Source organism: Heterodontus francisci, chromosome 1 (genome assembly GCF_036365525.1).
Source record: "Heterodontus francisci isolate sHetFra1 chromosome 1, sHetFra1.hap1, whole genome shotgun sequence".
Taxonomy (NCBI): domain Eukaryota; kingdom Metazoa; phylum Chordata; class Chondrichthyes; order Heterodontiformes; family Heterodontidae; genus Heterodontus; species Heterodontus francisci.
The window spans coordinates 94,922,817-94,946,531 of record NC_090371.1 but is presented as its reverse complement, the minus strand read 5'-3'; the positions used below and the strand labels follow the sequence as shown (position 1 = coordinate 94,946,531).

At 44.4% G+C, this 23,715-nt stretch overlaps 1 protein-coding gene across 1 annotated transcript in view; it reads right to left on the bottom strand.

The window, feature by feature from the left end:
• The window catches only part of LOC137355739 (sodium channel protein 1 brain-like), a 234,690-nt gene that overhangs the window by 88,584 nt on the left and 122,391 nt on the right, over positions 1-23,715 (bottom strand). The window lies entirely within an intron of this gene.

Sequence of the window (23,715 nt, the reverse complement as noted above, 5' to 3'; positions counted from 1 at the left end):
GTTGTCTTCAGACCCCACCACAAACTCCATTGTATAGCCATCGGCCCCATTGCACTCCCTGGTAACTGTGTGAGGATGAACCAGACTGTTTGCAACTGTCGTGTCGTATCTAACACCAACATGCGCTTCCGACCTCATATCCGTGCTATCACTAAGATCGCCTATTTCCACCACCATAACATCACATAACTTCACCCCTGCCTTAGCTCATCTGCTGCTGAAACCCACATCATGCCTTTATTACCTCTAGACTTAACTATACCAATGAAATCCTGGTTGGCCTCCCATCTCTCACAAACCATTAACTTCAAGTGATCCAGTTCACCCATCATCCCTGTGCTCACTGACCGATGTTGGCTCCCATTTAAGCAATGCCGCAATTTTAAAATTCTCATCCTTGTTTTCAAATCCTTCCATGGCCTCACCCCTCCCTATCTCTGTAACCTCCTCCAACCCTCTGGGATATCTGCGCTCTTCCTATTCTTGTCTCTTGCTCATCCCCAATTTGAATTGTTGCACCATGGCAGCCGTGCCTTTAACTGCCGAGGCCCTAAGCTCTGGGATTCCCTCCTTAAATCTCTCCACCTCTTTATATTTCATTCCTCTTTTAAGAAGCTCCTTGAAACCTACAACCTTGCCCAAGCTTTGGCTATCTGCTCCAGTAACTCCTTATGTGGCTCAGTGTCAATTTTTGTTTGATAATGCTCCTGTGAAGCTCCTTGTGACATTTTACCAAATTAAGGGCACTATATAAATACCACTATCTGCTCCCAGTACCTTTTTATCATGTGTTTGGAGGGCCTACTAGACCCCTGGGGATATAGAAATGCTCTCCTTGTTTCTACCTCTTCCATCAAGACCTGCAGTACAGCATCGCAAAACCTTGGTGCACATGTTCTCCATTGTTCTTTGTTGCACAGCACTATTCTGAATAATGTCAGCACTTTCAGGAGTCACAATGCAGCTTCCCTTTAAGAGGTGCAGGCTAGCTTTAAGCAGTGCAGATTAGCTTTAAGTATTGCTAGCAAGTATCAATTTTGGATCCCTGCTGTAGCATACAGCCCTTCAACAACATCGTTCGTGCCAGCTGCGCACCGAAATCATGTAAATGAGTATGAAGTAGAAAGATGCCATACTCCCTGCTTTACATTATAGTACAGGGATGGGCAATAAATGCTGGCCTAGCCAGCAACACCCACATCCCTTGAACGAATAAAAAAAAATTGAATGTCATATTACGTTTGAGAGTAATATACTCAAGTCCAAAACAAAAATCTTAAATTTAAACAAAGCCAATTGCATAGATATGAGTGGAGAGCTGGCTAAAATGGATTAGATGAATAGACTAAAAGGTATGGTGATAAATAAATAGTGGGAAACATTTAAGAAACAACTCAAAATGTTCAACAAAAATACGTTCCATTAAAAAACAAAAACACAGTGAGAATGATCCATCTGTGGCTTACTAGGGAAGTTAAGAATAATATGAGATTAAAACAGGAGGCTTATAATATTGCAAATTGTAGTAAGCCTGAGGATTGGGGGAATTTTAGAAGCCAGCAAAGTGCCACCAGAAAGTTGCTAAAAAGGGAAAATATAGAATATGAGAGCAAATGGAAGGGAGGGAGGAACTCAAGAAAATTACAATCACCAGGGAAGTGGTACTGAACAATTTGTTGGAGCTGCGGGTTGACAAGTCCCTGGGTCCTGATGGACTTCATTCTAGGGTGTTAAAAGAAGTGGCTAGTGAGCTAGTTGATGTGTTAGTTTTAATTTTCCAAAATTCCCTAGATTCGGGGAAGGTTTCGTTAGATTGGAAAATAGTGAATGTAACTCCTTTATTCAAAAATGGAGAGAGACAGAAAGCAGGAAACTACAGGGCAGTTAGCTTAACATCTGTCTTATGGAAAATGTTAGAAGCTATTATTAAAGACATTATAGCATGGCGTTTAGAAAAATTCAAGGTAATCAGGCAGAGTCAACATGGTTTTGTGAAAGGGAAATCATGTTTAGTCAATTTATTGGAGTTATTTGAGGGAGTTAGATGTGCTGTGGATAAAGGGGAACCGATGGGTGTATTGTACTTAGATATCCAGAAGGCATCTGATAAGGTGCCACATCAAACGTTATTGCAGAAAATAAAAGTTCATGGTGTAGGGGCTAACATATTGGCATGGATAGAAGATTGGCTAGCTAACAGGAAACAGAGAGTAGGAATAAATTGGTAATTTTCTGGTTGGCAAGATGTAATGAGTGGATTGCCACAGGGATATCTGTGCTGGGGCCTCAACTTTTTACAATTTATATAAATGACTAGATGAAGGGACCGAAGGTTTGGTTGCTAAATTTGTTGATGACACAAAGATAGGTAGGAAAGTAACTTGTGAAGAGGACATAAGGGGGCTACAAAGGGATATAGATAGGTTAAGTGATTGGGCAAAGACTTGGCAAATGGAGTATAATGAGAGAAAGCATAAAATTGTCCACTTTGGCAGGAAGAATAAAAAAGAAGCATATTATCTAAATGGTGAGAGATTGCAGAGCTCTGAGATGCAGAAGGATCTGGGTGTCCTAGTGCATGAATTGCAAAAGGTTAGTATGCCCGTACAGCACGTAATTAGGAAAGCTAATAGAATGTTATCATTTATCGTGAGGATAAATCTTGAATACAAAAGTATGGAGGTTATGCTTCAGCTACACAGGGCATTGGTGAGACCACATCTGGAGTACTGTGTACAATACTGGTCTCTTTATTTAAGGAAGGATGTAAATGCATGGAGGCAGTACAGAGAAGGTTTACTAGACTAATACCTGGAATGGACGGGGTGCCTTACGAGGAAAGATTGAACAGGCTAGGCTTGTATCTGCTGGAATTTAGAAGAGTAAGAGGCGACTTGGTTGAAACATGTAAGATCCTGAGGGGTCTTGACAGGGTGGATGTGGAAAGGAGGTTTCCCCTTGTGGGAGAATCTCGAACTAGGGGTCACTGTTTAAAAATAAGGGGTCGCCCATTTAGGACAGAGATGAGGAAAAAATTTTCTCTCAGAGGGTCGTGAGTCTTTGGAATTCTCTTCCTCAAAAGCAGAGTCTTTGAATATTTTTAAGGCAGAGATAGATAGATAGTGGGGGGGTGGGGGTGGAAGGTTATTGTGGGTAGGTGGAAATGTGGAATAATCAGTTCAGCCATGAACTTATTGAATGGCGGAGCAGGTTCGAAGGGCCGAGTGGCTTACTCCTGCTCCTAATTTATATGTTCGTATGTATGTTCGTTATGTAAACTAACCAGGAATATAAAACAGAATGTAAGAGCTTTTCAAGTATATAAAAAGGAGAGTAGCTAAAGTAAACATTGATCCCTTAGAGGCAGAGACAGGAGAAACTATCATGGGGAATGAGGAAATGGAAGAGACATTGAACAAATATTGTGTCTGTCTTCACAGTGGAAGACACAATTACATGCCAGAAATAGAGGCTAACCAAGGCCTAATAAGAGGGAGGAATTTAAAACAACCAATAGCAGCAGAGAAAAAGGATTGGAGGAATTAAAGGGACTAAAAGCTGACAAATCCCAAGGACCTAATGGCGTACATCCTAGGGTTCTGAAAGAAGTAACTGCAGAGATAGTGGATGCACTGGTTATGATTTTCCAAAATTACCTAGATTCTAGCATGGCCCCAGTGGATTGGAAGTCAGCAAATGTAACACAGCTATTCAAAAAGGAGGGAGAGATAAAGCAGGGAACTATAGGTCAGTTAGCCTGACATCAGTTGTCAGGAAAATGCTGTAATATATTATGAAGGAAGTCTTAACAATGCACTTAGAAAATCATAGTATGATCAGACAGAGTCAACATGATTTTATGAAAGGGAAATCATGTTTGACAAATTTATTAGAGCTTTTTGAGGATATAACTAGTAGATAGATAGAGGGGAACCAATAAATGTAATCTACTTGGATTTCCAAAAGGTATTCAACAAGATACCACACAAAAGGTTAATACACAAGATAAGAGCAATATATTAGCATGGATTGAGGTTTGGTTAATGGACAGGAAGCAGAGAGTAGGGATAAACGGGGCATTTTCAAGTTGGCAGGCTATAAGTAGTGGAATGCCGCAAGGATCAGTGCTGGGGCCTCAGCTATTTACAATCTATATGAATGACTTAGACGAAGAGACCGAGAGGAATGCATCCAAGTTTGCTGACGATACAAAGCTAGCTGGGAATGTAAGCTGTGAGGAGGATACAGAGAGGCTGCAAAGGGATAGATGAGTGGGCAACAGGTGGCAGGTGGAGTATAATATGGGGAAGTGTGAGCTTATTCACTTTAGTAGTAAGAATAGAAAAGCAGAATTTTTTTTAAAAGGCATGAAACTTCTAAATGTTTGGAGAGACTTGAGTGTACTTGTACAGGGAAGACAGAAAGTTAGCTTGCAGGTTCAGCAAGCAATTAAGAAGAAAAATACCATGTTGGCCTTTATTGTGAAGGAATTGGAGTACAAGAATAAGGAAGTTTTGCTACAATTGCATAACACTTTGGGGAGACCACAGTTGGAGTACTTTGCACAATTTTGGTCCCAATATCTAAGGAAGGATATATTTGCATTGGAGGCAGTGCCGCGAAGGTTTACCAGAATGGTTCCTGGGATAGAGGGTTGTCCTTTGATAAGAAGCTGAGTAAATTGGGCCTGTACTCTCTGGAATTTAGAGAATGAGAGACGATTTCATTGAAACTTACAAGATTCTGAAGCAGCTTGACAGGGTAGACACTGAGAGGTTGTTTCGCCTGACTGGGGAATCTAGAACATGCAGGCACAGTTCCAGGATAAGGAGTTGATTATTTGGGGCTGAGATGAGGAGAAACTTCTTCACTTAGAGGATTGTGAATTTTTGGAATTCTTGACTGGAGAGAATTGTGGATGCTCCATCGTTGAGTGAATTTAAGGCTGAGATAGACAGATTTCTGGTATCTCAGGGAATCAAGGAATATGGAGAGCGGGCAGGAAAGTGGAGTTGAGGCAGAATGTCAGTCAGAGCAGACATAAGGGACTGTATGGTGAGCTCCTGCTCCTATTTCTTATGTTCTAACATTGAACGGGTACAGGTTAACCACACATCATGGTCCCTACGCCAGCTTTTGAGAGCTATCCAACTTAGCTCTGGCGGTCTTTTGGATGACATATTGAATGAAAGCTCTGTCTGTCTGTCTGTCCAGGTGGCTGTAAAAAATACCATGACACTATTTGAAGAAGAGAAGGGGATTTTTCCCATTGTCTTAGACAACATTCATTCATCAACCAAATGCACCAAAAATGATTAACTGGCCATCTATCTCATTGTTGTCACTGGGAACTGGCTGAGCATAACTTGGCTGCCACATTTGACTGTATAACAATAGCGATGATTAACTGGTTTTGAAATGCTTTGGGATGACCTGAGGATGTGAGAAGCACGATATAAAAGAAAAAGAACTACTTGCATTTATATAGCACCTTTCATGACCTCAGGATGTTCCCAAGTGCTTTACAGCCAATGAACTACTTTTGAAGTGTAGTAACTGTTGTAATGTAGGAAAAACAACAGCTAATTTGTGCACAGCAAGCTCCCACAAACAGCAATATGATAGTGACTAGCTAATTTGTTTTAGTGTTGTTGGTTGAGGGATAAGCAGTGACACTGGACAAAGTCTCTTGCTCTTCTTCGAAATAGTGACATGATGCCTTGATTTAACATCTCAGTTTAATGTCTGATCCTCATCTCTGACAGTGCAGCACTCCCTCAATATTGCACTGGAGTATCAGTCTGGATTTTGTGCTCAAGCCTCTGGAATAGGACTTGAACCTTAACCTTTTGACTTAGAGGCAAGAGTGCTACCACTGAGCCAAGGCTGATGCCTAGCAAATGCTTTCTCTCCTTGATCATTAAGACAGTTCAGTTGATCTCAAAATGATCTTTTTCCATGCCAATGTACTGTATTATATTCTAATCTCAGCAGGAAGGACCCACTCCATCTTCACTGATGATGGTGCTCCAATTAATATTTTCTTCTCAATTGCCTTAATTTTGTACCTAAAAGCCTTCTGCACTAATAGGTCATAAACATCAATGCCTTTTATTTCCAGTACTGAATAGATACTACACACGTCAAGAATACTAATCTGTGGTAAAACAAATGAAAAACATCTGTAAAACTGAGGGGTATTGTGGTGGTACAGTGTATTTGAGCACTATTGCTCTGTAGTATGGAATGACAGTATGCTGACATTTGATCATGATTCCACATGTGGGAAGAGGATTTCTCTGTTCGCTATTTGTAGTAAAATTGTAAACACATGTATAAAGAATGCATTTATAATCTTCTCCCAGTGTGAATTACCAACATCAGCCATTCCATTGTGAGAATGGTGCACAGTAACTTAATCACAGGGAGATAGGGAAAATCAGGAAGGAAAACAAACTCAATCTTCTGTTAATCATAAAGTAGGAGAGGAGAATGGCGGAACTACTGAACAGCATATTTATTGAAAAGTCAGGTTATCAATAGTCACTTTGAAGTTTATCAGTCCAATTAGGATAATGCACAAGTAAGTTCAACATTCCCTTCAAAACCTAGATTGAAAAAAGTAATTGGCTCCATTTCCATAAGCACAGGTTCTGGGGTGAAATTTCTTGCAGGGGGTGTAATCAAGAAGTTGCACTCGAAATTAGCCCGATTTGTGCATGCATTTTACTGATTTTCACTTACACCCAAATTCTCTGTCAATCTCAATAGCATATGGCAGAATGCAAAAATCGGCATAAGTAAGCTGAAATCAGTGTAAACAATCGGGGCCTGGGGAAAATGCTGGACTTACACCATGTATTCCTTCCGTAAGTATGAAAATTGTGTTTCATGCCATCTGGCTATCATTCATGCATATTAGGTGCAGCAATTTCAATGTGACATACATTAATGTCATAAAAATACGTTCAATGAAGCTACAGGAGCCTGGAAGGTCTGAAAATGGCAGCCGAACCGTGTGGATCGCTATGCTTGGAAAGGCGGGGACAGATAGACCTCACTCAGTGTCTAACACTGATTTGGTGCCCAATCTGCCATTTTTGACCTCGCAGGTTCTGTTAATGCCCTCTCTTAAATACTCCCAGCGGAACATGCATTCAGCTATGCGAGGAACCCTCTACTATCGCTATTTAAAGGCATCACATTGGGACTTTCAAGTGAGGTGCTTTTGCTGCCACATGTTGTTGGAGTTAGAAGGAGGTGGTGTTGGACTTTTCCAACGTGTTCAGTTGAGTTTGGAGGCCTCTGAGCAGAAAGCTTGTTACCACTCATGGGGGCTATTGTTGCAGTCCCTCTTGGGCTGCAGCACAACAGGGAGATAGAGCATAGGCTGCAGACAGGGGAAGTCGTGTGCAGAGGGAGAAGGAAGCAGGCTTTTAAGGGAAGGCCATACCTACTAGGGTATTCAAGGAGCATTTCTCCTATCTCCACCTCAGCCAGGAACAGTGTCTGAGGTGGTTACAATTCACCAAGGAGGTGGAGACGGAACTGTGCCACCTCCTCTAACAGCCGCAGAGTAGGGTGAGGACAGTGCTGCCAGTGGCTGCCAAAATCGCTGTGGCCCTCAATTTCTAGGCCTCAGGGTCCTTTCAGGGTGGTCGGCGACATCAACAAGATCTCACAGTTCACTGTACATCGCTGCAACAGGGAGGTCACTGAGAACCTGTGCACAAGTTTTCTCTCTAAGGAGACAGAAGTGGGAGAAGCAGGCACATGGCTATGCCCGGGTAGCAGGATTTCCAATGTTCCAGGGAGACATTGAATGCACGCACATGGTTCTGCAAGGTGCAGAGTTCCACTTCCTTAATGTGCAGTTGGTGTACGACCATGCACAGAACATCATGTTGGTTGATCCCACTATCCCGGCAGCACTTGTGATGCTTTTATTCTGCGCCAGTCTGCCCCTCCCACCATATCCGAGTCACCATGATGAACTAGAGGGTGGTTGCTTGGTGACAAAAGCTACCCTCTCTAAACGTTGCTGCTAACCCCTCCGTCACCCGATCGTTCATGGACGGTGCTCGTACACAGAGAACCATGCTGCGACCAGGAACGTTGGCATCATCATTCCAAAACAACAGTCCTGCTCCCTGGACTGCTTGGGGGGCTGTCCAACAATACTTGCAGGAGCGTGTCCTCAAATTTGTGGTGGTCTTGGGCATGCGACACAACATGGCTTTCATGAAGGCACAACCCTCAACATCAGGTCTTCTGTAAGCACCTCAGTGGGAACAGGAGGGGAGTGATAGTGGGGAGGAGGAGGAGAAGAAGGAGGAAGAAGGGAGGAGGTATCTGGAATACCATTGCTCTGGACCGGCTGTCCATGAATAGCTCATCAGACTCTGGTTCCCCGGAATATTTTCCTACATCACTGTTGCTCCATAATTCCCCACCTTTCCATCTCGCTGCTACAAACCATTGTAGCGTACTCTTGGCCAAAATCCTGATATAAAAGGCATCACAAAAATCAATTCTGTAACAATTTTATCCAATTATTCTTCCAATTATACATACTAAACTGAACTATTCATCCTAGTGCTCTCCCTTAGTGCCTGTCTTGTGGATGCCTTTACCTGCCCTAGTACTCCTATGTACTGCCATCCCAGTGGCTACAACATGGCTGGTGGAAGGCTGATGACTTTCAGAGGGGGAGACTGTAGATGGCCTTGCAGCATGACCTCGAGCAGCTCTGAGCCTTGAAGGGCTGGCTTTGGACCACATCATCTTTGCATGGGGGCAGCATCCTTGGCTGACTGGCTGGTGGAGATGGATCAGCAGGGGCACTGGTAGAGTGGCAGTCGTGGAAGCACAAATGCTGTCCTCCTGAGAGAGAACTGCAGCTTCTTGCATCAAGAAGACACTGCCGCTCCTCCAGACCAGTGCCTCAGCAATTCCAGTAATCTGCTGGAGCACAGATTGCTGGACTGCTGTGAGAATCGTCAATTCCCTTTGATTGCTGGTAGCTGCAGCCATGATGGCAGCAGACTGAGCCTGCATGGCACCAAACCGGATTTACATGGCAAGAAGCAGAGATCTCATGATTTCAGTCTGAGCTTCCACACAGCACTCAGAAGTTGGGTGGCTTCTGCCTATGCTGCAATGGAAGCTGAGATATTGGCCACCAGATGCGGCTAGGCTTGCAAGTGCTATTATGGAGCTGCTCATTAGCGGGAAAGGATGGGCTCCGAGCTCTGCACGAGCTCTGTGCCAGACTCCTCCATGCTACCTGACAGTGACAGCAGGCCTTCAATGCACCAAGCATCTCTGTGCTCATGCCCATCAGCCTCTTCCTGTAAACTGCCCAATGAAGTCCTCATCTGAGTCCCTGTAGCAGAATTTGTCTGTGACCTCGTCATCTGGGAGCTGGAACATAAACTATACTTTCCTCCCGGCCTGGTTGCAGCCCATGCATGCCCGATGACTCATCACATGCAGATTCCATCTCTATACTATCCTCTAAAGGAAGCCCAGTGACAGTATCTTTGCTGGTGGCTGCAAGTGAAAGATCAAGTGACAGCACTTCTTCATCAGATGTGTGCTCTTGTTCATGCCCTTCATCCTCAGGCACCACTGGCTGGCTAGGAGGCAGTTCTTGGATGTCTGAAAGCATAAATGAAGAAGGGGAGGGTTGGGTCGAAGGTAGGGAAGTTGGTTGGAAAGCAAGAGATCGACGGTCACACAATCTGTAGATTGTACTTCATGCCAGTTTCTGACACACTCCTGACTTGTGATTTGTCGATGGTGGACAGGCTTTGGGGAGTCAGGAGGTGAGTTACTTTCCACAGAATTCCCAGCCTCTGAACTGCTCTTGTAGTCACAGTATTTATTTGGCTGATCCACTTCAGTTTCTGGTCAATGGTGACCCCCACGATGTTGATAGTGGGGGATTCAGCGATGGTAATGCCATTGAACATCAAAGGGAGATGGTTAGATTTTCTCTTGTTTGAGATGGCCATTGCCTGGCATAGATGTTACTTGCCACTTATCATCCCAAGCCTGGATGTTGCCCAGGTCTTGCTACATCTGGACATGGGCTGCTTCAGTATTTGAAGAGTCATGAATGGTGCTGGACATTGTGCAATCGTCAGCGAACATCCCCACTTCTGACCTTATGATGGAAGGAAGGTCGTTGATGAAGCAGCTGAAGATGGTTGGGCCTAGCAGACAACCCAGAGCAACTCCAGCAGTAATGTCCTGGGACTGAGATGATTTACCTCCAACAGCTACAACCATCTTCCTTTGCACTAGGTATGACTTCAACCAGCGGAGAGTTTTCCCTCGATTCCCATTGACTCCAGTTTTGCTTTGGAGTCCTTGATGCCAAAGTCGGTCAAATGCTGCCTTGATATCAAGGGCAGTCACTCTCACCTCACCTCTTGAGTTCAGCTCTTTCGTCCATGTTTGGACAGAGGTCAGGAGCTGAGTGGCCCTGGCGGAACCCAAACTGAGCGTCAGTGAGCAGGTTATTGCTGAGCAAGTGCCACCTGATAACACTGTCAACGACCCCTTCCATCACTTTGCTGATGATTGAGAGTAGACTGATAGGGTGGTAATTGGCTGGGTTGGATTTGTCCTGCTTTTTGTGGATAGGACATAAGTGGGCAATTTTTCACATTGCCGGTGGATGCCAGTGTTGTCGCTGTACTGGAACAGCTTGGCTAGGGGCACAGCTGGTTCTGGAGCACAGGTCTTCAGTACTGTTGCAGGAATGTTGTCAGGTCCCATAGCCTTTGCAGTATCTAGTGCCTTCAGCCGTTTCTTGACATCACGTGGAGTGAAACGGATTGGCTGAAGACTGGCATCTGTGATGCTGGGGACTTCAGGCGGAGGCTGATATGGATTGTCCACTTGGCACTTTTGGCTGAAGATGGATGCAAATGCATCAGCCTTGCATCATTGAGGATGGGAAATTTGTGGAGCCTTCTCCTCCTGTTAATTGTTTAATTACCCACAACCATTCACAACTGGATGTGGCAGGACTGCAGAGCTTAGATCTGACCTGTTGGTTGTGGGATTGCTTAGCCCTGTCTATCACATGCTGCTTATGCTCTTTGGCATGCAAGTAGTCCTGTCTTGTAGCTTCACCAGGCAGATACCTCATTTTACGTATGCCTGGTGCTGCTCCTGGCATGCCCTCCTGCACTCTTCATTGAATAGTTGCAATGGCCTCAGTTAATACTGCACCAATAATTTGAAGCACTATTTCCTCTCAGGGGCTCAAGAGATGCAGGTGATACAGGTGTGACTGTTCCCTGCCAGTTCTCTGCTGCTCCTTCCTAATATGTGCCACTTTGTCCTGCAAGAGAGAGGGAAGAATGTCAGTGAATGTGTTGCAATGTGCTTGGGTGATGTGCCTGTCATGGATGAATAACTGGAAGTATGTGGAAACTGTGAGATGTGGGTGTGAGGCTTGCAATACAGATTAGTGTGTGAGGGTGAGGTGGAGCATATGAATATTAGGCATGAATCCTGATTGCTAGAGATTGCTGATGGGTGAATGATGGGGGTGTGGTGCATTAAGCAGTGTGTGAAGTTGGTGGTGCAGTGGTAGAAGATGGCACTTGAAGATGTAGTCACTGATCTTGACCATTTGTGTGAGGTCACTGAACGTTTTGTAGGACTGCAGCCAGATCCTTGGCACCGGACTCCTTGAATAGACTCCATGGTTACCTGCTTCCATTCCCCTCGCAATAAATACATAGAGGGTCTCCTGGCTCCCTCCAGAAACATGATGAATCTCCTTGTTTCCACTTCTTGGACTAAGGTCTCCAGCGCAACATCAGCGAACCTGGGGACAATGTTCCCTTTAATTTCTCTTCACTGTGTGTAGCCTGTTTGTTGCATTTCATGCTCCCTTTAAGATTACCGCGTGGCTGCATAACAGCACATCTTAAAAGGACTGCTTCTTGTATGCAGTCTGCTTGTCCCCTCCGCACTAAACTCTGGACTGTTGTGTGGCTGCACAACCACATAGCTTACGGGGAACATTGCCTGGGAGCCCTGTCTCGGGTCTGCTGCTCCATCGGTACTCATTATTCCTTGTGAAAAATACTTTTTGTAATCTAGCTGCAGCACTTTTTGAAGACTCCCCTTTAAGAACTGCAGCCTTGCTTTAAGAAGGGAAGTCTAGTTTTAACTCATGCCAGTCACGCATGTACCTGGACCCTTGCTGAGCATGCAGCCAATCAGCCGTACGTTTGATGCTGGGCTGCATGTCACAATCGTGGTGATGAGGTGGCAGCACCAAGTTTGTGTGCTGTCTGCATCACCTTGATCAGGCGACGGATAATCACACATCGTGATCCCCACACCTGCAAACTGGCCCTATCTAATTTTTAGCCCGCAGGCTCTGTCCCACAAGGAACAAATTTAGGCAATTTCGCTCTTCAAGCCGTTCCGCTATTTAATCAGATCATGGCTGATCTGCAACCTAACTGCAGCCTGCCATGCAGGTAAGGGAGAGAGAGGGTGCCTCATGATGGAGGTGCCCTCTCAGCACTTACAAAATTGTTGAAATTAAAATTGCAACATCTGTCAGACCGCCATTGTGGAGAGTAAACCCCTTCAACAGGGTGGCCTGTGGCCACAGCTATGGCCACTTATCAGTCGGCTGTGGGGAGGGGTATGTTAAAAAGTGATATAGAGCTCTTGTTCCCTGGTCGGACATTGGTAGGCTGCTTCCTTTCACTGCCCGTATTTCAGTCTCTGTGGGGGGGCCTGTCTGCTGACTGGAAAATATCGCAGAGGTGAGATGATGCAGGTAAACCAGCATAATGCTCTCCCATGGTGATTTTTCTGCCTGCCCGTTCTGGTCCCACCCCCATCGGACTTCAAAAACCCAGTTCCTCAACTCCCCATCCAGCAGAAATAGTTTTTCTGTATCTACCCGACCTGTTCCCCTTAATATCTTGAAATCTTCGATAAAATTAACCCTTAACCTTCTAAATTCTAAGTAATATGATGCTAGTTTGTAACAACCTTCCTTGGAATTTAACCATTGGCGTTCAGGTATCATTCTGGTAAATCTATGCTGCACTCACTCCAAGGCCAGTAAATCCTTCCTAAAGTGTGGTGCCCAAATTGCTCATAATACTTCAGTTGTGGTCTAACCAGGGCTTTGTATAACTGTAGCAGAACTTGTGCCTCCTTGTATTCTAGTCCTTTAGATAAAGACCAGTAGTCCATTAGCCTTTTTCTGTACCTGTTTATGACATTTTAATAATTTATGTATGTGGACTCCCAAGTCTCTTTGGACCTCCACTATTTTTAGTGTTTTACCATTGTTACGGTCAAGTGAGAAGGGGTCAAATGGCTTCCGTCTTTTCCCTCTCTTTGTTTGATCACAACAGGTTTAATTCTTTCTTAAAGTGGATTGGCCAATTCAGTTGGTGTTTGATTACTAACTTGCTATGATCATAACAAGAACTAATCAAACAGGTTTTCATGAGTTTAACAAAGAAAGAGGTTAACTTTATTGTACTTAAACAAAACTAATTAAAATAATAAACTGTGTGCCAACCTTCACATGCGCACAGAGACTGGAGGTTCACACACACACAAATAGTTTACAGAGTGGAGAAACGTAGATTAGTCGAGTTCGAGTCCATAGAAAAAAGGGAATACTGTCTGTGAAGTTTGGTGATTTGGCTGGCTTCTAACTGAATTTGGTGGTCCTGAGGCTTTTAGTTTGAAGAGATAGATGACTGATTCAGAGGGTCGCTTGGAGACAACAGTGCAGATGATTTCTTCCAAAGGGGTTTCTGATTGTAGCTGGAGTATGCAGAAATGGTCAGTCAACAGGCAAGGTTTGTAGCTTACAAGCTGGAATGGAGAGAGAAAGAGAGGTAACCCCACTTGAGATTGTATGTGTCAGAGTCCAGATGCTTCTCCTTGCACGTGCAGAGAAACACAAGCTTAAAACCAGAGATGGGGAGGGGCTTGTCACATGACAGTCACTCAGCGATTCAAGCATAGTAGTTAGCAGTACTTCTTCTTGCTCGAAGAAAATGAACAAGCAGTTCCCTTAAACTTCCTGGGTCTTAGTTCTTGCTGGGATGAGCAGACATTCCGTCTCCCTTTTCACAGGCCTTGCAACGTAGGATACAGTATTGCAAATTAGATGTCCATCTTAAGCTGCTAGCAAAGTCATCTTTTATCTGTTCTTTTTAACATTTCTTGAAAAAAATATAAATTCAGATCTCCAGTCAGTGGATTAAAGAAAATTATCATTCAACAAAGCAAGTTGGCGTGACACCATTTAGAAAGTACCCTGTTTTATCGGCTGGAATTTTCTCAGCCCCTTGGAATCAGGGTTGGAGGCAGTGGGGGCAGTGCTGGGGAATTAGTGAAAAGATGTGTCGGCTGGCTCCCTGATATTTTCCTGCGTCCATGCACTTTTGTCAGGCGTTAATAGCAGTCCACCCAGCAGCGGCAGGAAGCCAATTAAGGCAGTTGAGTAGATGATTAAGTTGGATTTTTCAGTGACATTTCTATTTTCCTGAAGTCGACTGGGACCCCCGCAGTGTGCATGACTCGCCAGCTCAAAGCAGGCGAGTGCACTACGGGAGAACACAGCAGCTTGAGCAATGCATTAGTTAAAGCCATAAAATAGTATAGCACAGAAGGAGGCCATTCAGCCCATCATGCCTGTGCCGGCTCAGTGAAAGAGCTATCCAATTAGTATCACTCCCCTGCCCTTTAACCATTGCCCTGCAAATCTTTTCCCTTCAAGTATTTCTCCAATTCTCTTTTGAAAGTTATTATTGATTCTGCTTCCACCACCCTTTCAGGCAGTGCATTCCTGAACACAACAACTCACTGTGTAAAAAACATTCTCTGCATCTCGCCTCCTGTTCTTTTGCTGATAATATTAAATCTGTGTCATCTGGTTACTGACCATTATGCCACTGGAAACAGTATTTTTAATTTTTTCATGGGATGTGGACGTCGCTCACAAGGCCAGCATTTGTTGCCCATCCCTAATTGCCATTGAGAAGGTGGTGGTGAGCTGCTTTCTTGAACTGCTGCAATCCATCTGGTGCGAGTACACCCACAGTGCTGTATCGCCTTATTTACTCGACCAAAATGCTTCATGATTTTTAACACATCTTTCTGTTCCAAGGAGAACAATCTTCCAATCTTCTCCTTGTAACTAAAGTACTACATCACTGGTACAATTCTGGTAAAAAACATCTGGGAATAATCTCACAAAAAGGGGAAGTCTACGTTCAAGGGTATGCAGAGGCCTGCCATTGCAGCAGAATCGCAAGCAGCCTGCTGCCACTGAGCGTGCTGTATCTTAAGGGAATCATTGCATCCACTTCATCCTCAACTTCTTCTGGTAGTGGTGCTCCCCTCTTGCGCCCCAGTCACCATAGCTGCACTTCTACTGTGGCTGCAGTGACGGCTAACGGCCACCCTCACATGCCTCCTGCTGATTGGCCCTCCTGCCTCATCAGCCTACCTGCCATCCCAAATTGGCAGTGAATGCGGAGGTGACCTGTTAATTGGCTGCCTCCCATAAGATCGCGCCACAGGGCTGACACGAATGGGGTCAGGGCCCAGAAATGGTCCTGATGCACAAAAATGTCTAAAATGGAGAAGATTCAGGCTATCCTTTTTTAGGTCCAAAGTGGATGACATCATATTTGTTTACAGTGAAATCCATTAGACACAGTTTTGCCCATTCGCTTAATCTATTAATATATCTTAGTGATTGTATACTTCCATTTACACTGTGCACAATGCCACTGATCTTTGAAGCATTGCTAAATTTGGATATGTGGCTCCCTCTCCCTTCATCTAAATCGCTAATAAATACAATGATTAGTTGAGGCCCAATACATGTCCTTGCGGGACACCACAGAATCACAGAATTAGAGCGCAGAAGGAGGCCGCTTGGCCCATCTTGTCCACACTGGCTCTCTGAAAAAGAAATTCCCTCAGTCCCATTCCCCTGCCTTCTCCCCATAACCCTACACATTCTTCCTCTTCATATAACTGTCTAGTACCCTTTTGAATGCTTCAGTTGAACCTGCCTCCACCACTTTCTCAGGCAGTGCAGTGCAGATCTTAATCACTCGCTGCGTGAAAAAGTTTTTCCTCATGTCTCTTTTGCTTCTCTTACCAAATATGTTAAATCTGTGCCCTCTCGTTCTCGATTCTTTCACCAGTGGAAACAGTTTCTCTCTATCTACTCTGTCCAGACCCCACATGATTTTAAATACCTCTATCAAATCACTTCTCAGCCTGCTCTTCTTCAAGGAAAACAGTCCTAACTTCTCCAATCTATCTTCGTAACTGAAATTCCTCATCCCTGGAACCATTCTTGTAAATCTCTTCTGTAGTTCCTCCAATGCCTTCATGTCTTTCCTCAAGTGCAGCACCCAGATTTGTATGCAATACTCCAGCTGAGGCCAAACTAGTGTCTTATAAAAGTTCAACATAACTTCCTTGCTCTTGTACTCCATGCCCCTATTAATAAAGCCCAGGATATTGTATGCTTTATTAACTGCTTTCTCAACCTGTCCTGCCACATTTAATGACTTATGCACATATACACCTAGGTCCTGCACCCCCTTTAGAATAGTGCCCTTTATTCTATATTGTCTCACCATGTTCTTCCTACCTCACATTTCTCTGCATTGAGTGTCATCTGTCACCTGTCTGCCCATTCCACCAACTTATCTATGTCCTTTTGAAGTTCTACACTATCCTCCTCACAGTTCACAATGCTTCCAGGTTTCATATCATTTTCAAACTTTGAAATTGTGCCCTGTACCCCAAGGCATAGGTCATTAATATATATCAGGAAAAGCAAGGGTCCCAACACTGATCCCTGGGGAACTCCACGACGAACCTTCCTCCAGCTCAAAAAACATCCATTAACCACTACTCTTTGTTTCCTGTCACTCAGGCAATTTCGTATCCATGTTGCTACCATCCCTTTTATTCCATGAGCTACACGTTTGCTCACGAGTCTGTTGCGTGGCACTGTTTCCAATGCCTTTTGAAAGTCTATGTACATCACATCAACAGCATTGCCCTCATCAACCCTCTCTGTTAACTCCTCAGAAAACTCCAGCAAGTTAGTTAAACATCCCTTAAGAAATTCATGCTGGCTTTCCTTAACTAACCCGCATTTGTCCATGTGACTATTGATTTTGTCCTGAATTATTTTTTCTAGACGTTCTCCCCCACACTGAAGTTAAACTGACTGGCCTGTAGTTGTTGGGCTTATCTTTACACTCTTTTTTGAACAAGGGTGTAACGTTTGCAATTCTCCAGTCCTCTGGCACCACCTCTGAGTCTAAGGAAGACTGAAAAATTATGGCCACGCCTCCGCGATTTCCAACCTCACTTCCCTCAGTATTCTTGGATGCATCTCATCTGGCCTTGGTTTTTTATCCACTTTAAGTTCAGACAGCCTATCTAACACTTCCTCTTTATCAATTTTAAACCCCTCTAGTGTCAGACATAACTCCTCTTTCAACATTGCCTGGGTTGCATCTTCTTCCTTGGTAAAGACAGATGCAAAGTATTCATTTAATACCTCAGCTATGCCCTCTCCCTCCATGTGAAAATCTCCTTTCTGCTCTCTATTCGGCCCCACTCCGCCTTTTACCACCCGTTGACTATTTATATGCCGATAGAAAATTTTGGGATTTCCTTTAATGCTAGCTGCCAGTCTCTTCTCATGCTCCCTCTTTGCTTCTCTTATTTGCTTTTTCACTTCCCCTCTGGACCTTCTATATTCAGCCTGGCTCTTGATAGTACTTTCCACCTGGCATCTGTCATAAGCACACTTTTTCTTCTTCATCTTAATGTCTACCTTTTTTGTCATCCAGGGAGCTCTGGATTTGTTTGCTCTGCTTTTCCCCTTCGAGGGAAAATACCTTGACTGTGCCCAAACTATCTCTTCTTTGGAGGTAGCCCATTGTTCATCTACCAGTTTTTCTGCCAGCTTTTGACTCCAATTTATTTGCCCCAGCTCCATTCTTACCTCATTGAAGTTGGCCTTCCCCAATTAATTATTTTTACCCTGTATTGCTCTTTGTCCTTTTCCTTAGTCAGCCTAAACCTTATGATACAATGATCACTAACCCCTAAATGCTGTCCTATTGATACTTGATCCACTTGGCCCACCTCATTCCCAAGAACCAGGTCTAGCAGTGCCTCCTTTCTTGTTGGACCAGCAACATACTGTTGTAGAAAGTTTTCCTGAACACACTCTAGGAACTCTTGCTCTTCACTGCCCTTTACACTATTATTATCCCAGTCTATATTTGGATAATTAAAGTCCCCCATTAAAAGTACCCTATAATCTTTGTACCTCTCTGTAATTTCCTTGCAAATTTGTTCCTCCACATCCTTCCCACTAGCTGGTGGTCCATAGACAGCACCGAGCAATGTAACCACACCTTTTCTGTTCCTCAGCTCTAGCCAAATTGATTCTGTCCTCGACCTCTCTGGGACATCCTTTTTCTCCAACACTGCAATGCTCGCCTTAATCAATACTGCCACACCTCCCCCTTTTTTTCCTTTCCTATCTTTCCTGAACATCTTGTATCCAGGAATATTTAACAGCCAGTCCTGCCCTTCTTTGAGCTAGGTCTCTGTTATAGCCACAACATCATATTTCCACATGGCAATCTGCGCCTGTACCTCACCGGTCTTATTAACCACACTCCGTGCATTCACATACATGCACATTAACCCTGATTCAGCCTTTATTACTTTCTCTCCTACTCTGACCCCACCTAATAACGTACGATTCCCTACTCTCGTGCTATCTATCTCCCCCAGTATTCTGTGCTCCTTGGTATTCCTCTCTGATACTTGCTCCTGGTTCCCACACCCCAGACAATTTAGTTTAAACCCTCCCCAACAGCACTAGCAAATCTCCCTGCAAGGATATTCGTCCCAGTTCTGCTAAGATGCAATCCATCCATCTTGTACAGGTCCCACCTGCCCCAGAACCAGTCCCAATGTCTTAGAAATCTGATGCCCTCCCTCCTACACGAGGTTTACAGCCTTGTGTTCAATCACTCAGTTCTCCTATTCCTGTGCTCACTTGCACATGGGACTGGGATTAATCCTGAGATTACAGCTTTTGAGGTCTTGCATTTTAATCTCCTTCCTAGCTCCCTAAAATCTGCTTTCAAGACCTCATCCCCCTTCTTACCTATATCATTGGTACCAATGTGGACCATGACCCCTGGCAGTTCACCCTCGCCCAGAAGAATGTCCTGCAGCCTCTCCATGACATCCTTTACCCTGGCATCAGGGAGGCAACACACCATCCTGGAGTCACATTTACTGCCACAGAAATGCCTGTCTGTTCCCCTAACTAGTGAATCCCCTATCACTATTGCTCTTCCACTCCTCTTCCTCCTCTCCTGTGCAACTGAGCCACCTGTGGTGCTACAAACTTGGCTCTGACTGCACTCCTCTGAAGAACCATCACCATCACCAGTATCAAAGAACAAAGAACAAATAACATAGAACAGTACAGCACAGGAACTGGCCATTCGGCCCTCCAAGCCTGCGCCGATCTTGATGCCTGCCTAAACTAAAACCTTCTGCACTTCCGGGGTCCGTATCCCTCTATTCCCATCCAATTCATGTATTTGTCAAGATGCCTCTTAAACATCTCTATGGTACCTGCTTCCACCACTTCCCCCGGCAACAAGTTCCAGGCACTCACCACCCCCTGTGTAAAGAACTTGCCTCACACAACCCCTCTAAACTTTGCCCCTCTCACCTTAAACCTATGTCCCCTAGTAACTGACTCTTCCACCCTGGGAAAAAGCTTCTGACTATCCACTCTGTCCATGCCGCTTATAACTTTGTAAACCTCTATCATGTCACCCCTCCACCTCCGTCGTTCCAGTGAAAACAATCTGAGTTTATCCAACCTCTCCTCATAGATAATGGCCTCCAGACCAGGCAACATCCTGGTAAACCTCTTCTGTACCCTCTCCAAAGCCTCCACGTCCTTCTGGTAGTGTGGCGACCAGAATTGCACGCAATATTCTAAGTGTGGCCTAACTAAAGTTCTGTACAGCTGCAGCATGACTTGCCTATTTTTATACTCTATGCCCCGACTGATGAAGGCAAGCATGCGTATGCCTTCTTGACCAACTTATCCACCTGCGTTGCCACTCTCAGTGGCCTGTGGACCTGTACGCCCAGATCTCTCTGCCTGTCAATACTCCTAAGGGTTCTGCCATTTACTGTATAATTCCCACCTGCATTAGACCTTCCAAAATGCATTACCTCACATTTGTCCGAATTAAACTCCATCTGCCATTTCTCCTCCGAAGTCTCCAACCGATCTATATCCTGCTGTATCCTCTGACAATCCTCATCACTGTCCGCAACTCCACCAACCTTTGTGTCGTCCGCAAACTTACTAATCAGACCAGCTACATTTTCCTCCAAATCATTTATATATACTACAAACAGCAAAGGTCCCAGCACTGATCCCTGCGGAACACCACTAGTCACATCCCTCCATTCAGAAAAGCACCCTTCCACTTCTACCCTCTGTCTTCTATGACCGAGCCAGTTCTGTATCCATCTTGCCAGCTCCCCTCTGATCCTATGTGACTTCACCTTTTGTACCAGTCTGCCATGAGGGACCTTGTCAAAGGCTTTACTGAAGTCCATATCCACTGCCCTTCCTTCATCAATCATCTTCGTCACTTCCTCAAATAATCAATCAAGTTAGTGAGACAGGACCTCCCCTTCACAAAACCATGCTGCCTCTCGCTAATAAGTCCATTTGTTTCAAAATGGGAGTTAATCCTGTCCAGAAGAATCCTCTCTAATAATTTCCCTACCACTGACGTAAGGCTCACTGGCCTATAATTTCCTGGATTATCCTTGCTACCCTTCTTAAACAAAGGAATAAAATTGGCTATTCTCCAGTCCTCTGGGACCTCACCAGTAGCCAATGAGGATGCAAAGATTTCTGTCAAGGCCCCAGCAATTTCTTCCCTTGCCTCCCTGAGCATTCTGGGGTAGATCTCATCAGGCCCTGGGGACTTATCTACCTTAATGCTTTGCAAGACACCCAACACCTCTTCCTTTTTAATAATGAGATGACTGAGACTATCTACACTCCCTTCCCTAGGCTCATCATCCACCAAGTCCTTCTCCTTGGTGAATATTGATGCAAAGTACTCATTTAGTACCTCGCCCATTTCCTCTGGCTCCACACATAGATTCCCTTCTCTGTCCTTGAGTGGGCCAACCCTTTCCCTGGTTATTACCCTCTTGCTCTTTATATACATATAAAAAGCCTTGGGATCTTCCTTAATCCTGTTTGCCAATGACTTCTTATAACCCCTTTTAGCCCTCCTGACTCCTTGCTTAAGTTCCTTCCTACTGTCTTTATATTCCTCAAGGGATTCGTCTGTTCCTAGCCTTCCAGCCCTTACGAATGCTTCCTTCTTCTTTTTGACGAGGCTCACAATATCCCGTGTAATCCAAGGTTCCCGAAACTTGCCAAACTTATCCTTCTTCCTCACAGGAACATGCTGGTCCTGGATGCTAATCAACTGACATTTGAAAGACTCCCACATGTCAGATGTTGATTTAACCTCAAACAGCCGTCCCCAATCTAAATTCTTCAGTACCTGCCTAATATTGTTATAATTAGCCTTCCCCCAATTTAGCACCTTCACCCGAGGACTACTCTTATCCTTATCCACAAGTACCTTAAAACTTATGGAATTATGGTCACTGTTCCCGAAATGCTCCCCTACTGAAACTTCGACCACCTGGCCGGGCTCATTCCCCAATACCAGGTCCAGTATGGCCCCATCCCCAGTTGGCCTATCTACGTATTGTTTCAAGAAGCCCTCCTGGATGCTCCTTACAAATTCTGCCCCATCCAAGCCCCTAGCACTAAGTGAGTCCCAGTCAATATAGGGGAAGTTAAAATCACCCACCACTACAACCCTGTTACCTTTACATCTTTCCAAAATCTGTCTACATATCTGCTCCTCTACCTCCCGCTGGCTGTTGGGAGGCCTGTAGAAAACCCCCAACATCGTGACTGCACCCTTCCTATTCTTGAGCTCCACCCATATTGCCTCGCTGCATGACCCCTCCGAGGTGTCCTCCCGCAGTACAGCTGTGATATTCTCCTTAACCAGTAATGCAACTCCCCCACCCCTTTTCCATCCCCCTCTATCCCGCCTGAAGCTTTTAAATCCTGGAACATTTAGCTGCCAATCCTGTCCTTCCCTCAACCAAGTCTCTGTAATAGCAACAATATCCAAAATGGAAAACCGATTAGCGAGTGAGATCATATCATACCACGAGTCACATTCTGCCAAGTATAATACCTGCCCATTATCCTTAATCTCCTGCTGCCACTCAGCCAATTTCCTAACCAGGTCAATAATTTGCCTTCAATTCCATGAGCTTCAACTTCAGCTAACAGTCTCTAATGAGGGACTTTATCAAATAGAGCTGTGAGATGCTGCACTTTATTCCAGTACCTCAGTAGCTTTGTAAATGTGACAGATGGCTCCTCTTTTATTCAAATAGGCATGTTCCTGATGTTTGATATAGAGTCATTGCCAGGGAGTTCCCCTCCTGCTGCATTTTGGTGATACAGTTTCCGGTCTGAAATTTCAGGCCGAGCAAGTTAGTGGTTGTAGGGAGCACATTGCTGGGAAAGTGGGCAGCTTTCAAGAATGCTGCATAGCAAAAAAAAGAAACAGTTTCTTAATCACAAGGAGCAAGGGATAGACACAGGGAGTAATGGATAGTCATTGTGAGAATGGGAGGAAACAGCTACTTAATGTCAAAGATAAAGTCTTAAAGTCTACAGGTCAGTGCATTGCATACCTGCAGCTGGAACTGTGCACACTATGAGGAAAAGATAGAAGGACAACTGAGTAGAATCAAAGAGAATCATAATGTTCATAGAATCATAGAAGGTCTGTGTCGCAGAAAAAGGCCACTTGGCCCATCATGTCTGCGCGGCCGAAAAATGAGCCACCCAGCCTAATCCCACCTTCCAGTATTTGGTCCGTAGCCCTGCAAGTTACAGCATTTGAGGTGCATATCCAGCTACCTTTTAAATGAGTTGAGGGTTTTTGCCTTTACTACCTTTTCACGTAGGGACCAACAATATAGAGGCATTCAAGGGCACTTATATGGATCATTTATGTGATCCTGAGTTTAATTAATCAGGATATGCAGCACAAAAGCAGAGGTATTGCTAAACCTATAAAGATCATTGGCTATGCAGCAGTTTGAATATTGTGCAGATTTGTGTGCCTCATTTTAGGAAGGTAAGAGAAGTAGAAAATGATACCAGAGATAAATGTCTTACGTATGAGGGGAGACTAGAGAATTGGGCCTCGGCTTAATGGCAGCAATCTTGGTTCTGAATCAGAAAGACATTGGTTCAAGCCCCACTCCTGAGACTTGATGATATAATCTATGTTGATTCTTCAGTGCAGTAACCGACTTCAATGGAACGGAATATTGGGCTTCGTGTATAACAGATGGTCAATGCGATACTGTCCAAGATGAATTCTTATCACAGTGTGTTAAACCATGTGCCAACCAGAGCTTCATTATTTAAATTATTAGTTAAACTTATTTATAACTTTACACAAGGTTAACTAAAAT